Raw genomic sequence first — 3,433 nt, 5'->3', positions numbered from 1 at the left:
TAGTGCAGTTATATGAGGTTTCATGGAGTATATGATTTTAAATTTGGTATCTATGTGTTGTGTTGATCAATAATTATATCTTCATGATATGTATGTAAAGAAACAACATTTTTTTCTGCTTTGACTTATTTCGATTTTCATTATATGTTACCAACTAACAAAAACATATAATTTACTTATCTCTTAACACAGCAAACAGTGTTATACAAAGTTCACGTAACAATCCTACTTCAATACTGGCAGCTTGTGTAGTACACTGAGCTCAAAATGGTTCAAATAACTCTGAGCACTGTGGGACTTAACGGTTGTGGTCATCAGTCCCCTAGAACTTAGAACTACTTAAACCTAATTAACCTAAGGAAATCACACACATCCATGCCCGAGGCAGGATTCGAACCTGCGACTGTAGCAGTCGCGCGCTTCCCAACTGAGCGCCTAAAACCGCTCGGCGCGGCCGGCACACTGAGCTCACTTGATAGATGTTTCCAGCAGACACTGCTATATCTCTATGATTTCGTTGCTTCTGTATTTATGACCTAAACACTCTATCTCTCCTGCTCAACAGCGCATTATCACATAACCTAACAAACCCTTTAACCATTTACTGTTTACCATTTTGTGTGTATATGTGTGTGTGTGTGTGTGTGTGTGTGTGTGTGTGTGTGTGTGTGTGTGTGTGTGTGCATGTGTGTGCATATGTATGTGCATGCACGCATGTATGTGCATCTCTGTGAGCTTTGGATAAGTAGCGAAGTAGTGCTCAGGAAACTTTTGAATATGGTAAAAAAATCTACATTGTGATTGGTTGTAAAAAATTTTCCCGCCAGGCCCATCCTGTATTATTTTAAATTTACTGCCATCTGACATCTTTACTTTTTAAATTCCCCACGATGTTGGCGATATCATACAATCATGGTCATGGCGCACGGGAAAGCGGTCTGCGTGGCTCCACCCGGGGAAGGTGTGTTGCCTTCCGAAACTGGGTTAAAACCGCCAGGAGACCCTCTGATTCCCGGAAATCTTCAGACTGTCTGAAGTGCTCTGTGGCTCAGAGGAACCTGAGTGGGGCGGGGACCGTAATGTCCTATCCCGTGGCCTTGACGTGGCCCCGGCGCTCAGTAACCCCCTCAGATGGGGTGAAGCTAACACGGGAAGGGCCGTCCATGCATGACGTTAAACGGCTAGCCCTTAACTGGGTGCAATCCTCACTGAACCGCACTGGCCCACCGTGAATTATCAAAAGCGGTGGGTGAGACATGGTCGGCCATGATCCCCCAGTACGTGTGGAGGCCCTCTGGGGAACGTAACTCGGGTTTGAGTGCCGCACCGTCTCGATGATGTCAAACTCCACAACATAAGACCCGGGCCATACCATCATTATCTATCACATCATCATTCTCATAACACCTCCGGGCTGTGGAACGGTGAGGGTTGTCGTTGTGTCAAGGAAGGACGTTAAACTCCCGTCACGGTAGGACGTTAAACGCCCCCAACCCAAGGCGAAAGTGAAGGGTGCGTGGCACAGGGGGAGCTGTGTCTGAGGGACTAACCATCTGTCCCTCAATTCGCAGAGCACAAGACCAGCTGGTGCTCTGCATGCCAGCGACCTCGTTTGTCGGCGTGGGACCTCGGCGCAAGTCGGCAAGTGCGCTTCGCCGCGCCCGTGGTTAACCGGGGCGTGTTCTGCCAAACCCAGGGGGTGGTGACATCGCCTGGGCCAGGTTAGCTGGGTCCAGACCGTCGAACGACTGGGTGACCGGCCCGCCACCTGAGTAGGAGCGGGTCCTTGGCCTGTAGGTGGGAGCTCGGGCTAGTAGGCGGCGAAGGGCGAGAAGTGCATCCGCTTCTCTGGAGTGCGGGGTGCACTTGCCAAGGAACACTGGGAGAAATCGTCGGTGACGGGGCCACTGAAGGGGACCAGGACACTGGCAACGGTGTGCTGAACTCAGCGGCTCAGAGGTGCCCTTGGCCTAGGGACAAGGTTGGTGGGCGAGCTGCATCTTAGTCCCCCCCCATGCCAGAGGAGCTGGTCCGGGGTTAGAGACGGGCTCCCAACCCCCCCTTTTTTCACTTGTCAATCATGGCTGAACCTGAGACAAGTGAATCGTGTGCTTCCGCGAAAGCTTCGATGCTTTCTGCTCCCGACCCATCGGGGCAAATGGAGGATGTTGACGAGAGTGTTACAGAGAGACACAACAAAATTACACAGCTGTTGGAGTCCAACGTTAAGAACGGCAAGATTAGTCAAACCGCTATCTTGGCCATAAAGAATGAACTTGCCTCCTGGGCGATTGCTCACGCAAGGCTTGAGGGGCGAGTGGTGGAGCTGCAAAGGGAAAATTTCTCCCTTAGAAGACAACCGGCTAGGACATGGGCAGGTGTAGTGGCTCAGGCTGCCCCCAAGTCCCAAACAACGAGAGAGACGATAGCGAAAGTGGCACAAAAGCCGGACACGGCGGTCTTTTTAAGACCCCTGCCCGGCCAAGACACAAAAAAGGTCCAAGAAATTTTCACAACTGTAGTTAACCCAGTTAAGGATAAGATAAAAGTTAACAAAGTAAGGGCAACAAAAAATGTAGTGATTGTGGACGTAGCGACCGAAGAAGATAGAAACAAGATCCTAAATAACCAAAAATTGTGTAAGGTAGTCAGGTGTGAACCCCCTAAGAAAAGGAATCCACTCGTAATCATGTACGATGTACCGGTTACGATGGACAACAATGAATTGTGCAACACGATTAAGAACCAAAATTTCGATGACATGACTGATGAACAATTTAAAAATGACTTCAAACTAAAATTTAAGACAGGACCACGAGACAGGCAGACAGTACATCACGTAGCAGAAGTTACAGGATCTATGTGGAAAAGGCTTACATCTATGGGAAGGATATACGTTGGGTTTCACGCTATCAACGTTAGGGACTACTTGGTGGTGCCTCGCTGCCACAACTGTGGAGATCTAGATCACATCCACAAGTACTGTGACAGGAAGCCAGCTTGCTCCAGATGTGGAGCGGAGGATCATATAAGAAAAAATTGCACAAAAACTGGAATCTGTATTCCATGTTCGAAGAGAGGCAAGAAGACCTGCAATGCCTCAGGTAGGAATTGCCCAACTTATAGGATGTTGGAGCAAAGGTTAATTTCAAGAATTGATTATGGCTGAAACCGCAGTTGTGAGCAGGATGCCAAAAAGGAAGTCTCCGGGGAAGAGGCGTAGGGACGCGGCTAGGGCTGCCAAATTCAGGCAATTTTTAATCTTCGTTGAAGGAAGAATGGTAGATGTGTCCATCCAGACGGATCCGTGTGAACGGGAAGCTACCGCTCTCCCCTCCCCCCGGAACTCGAGACCGCCAGAAGATCGGGCACCCATAGTCAGGCGTCCTGCAATAGCGGGCCAAATTAAAAATAACTCCACATCCGAAGGACC

Source organism: Schistocerca nitens, chromosome 8 (assembly GCF_023898315.1).
Source record: "Schistocerca nitens isolate TAMUIC-IGC-003100 chromosome 8, iqSchNite1.1, whole genome shotgun sequence".
Taxonomy (NCBI): Eukaryota; Metazoa; Arthropoda; class Insecta; order Orthoptera; family Acrididae; genus Schistocerca; species Schistocerca nitens.
The sequence above is the reverse complement of the archived record's forward strand: the minus strand, read 5'-3'. Positions refer to the sequence as shown.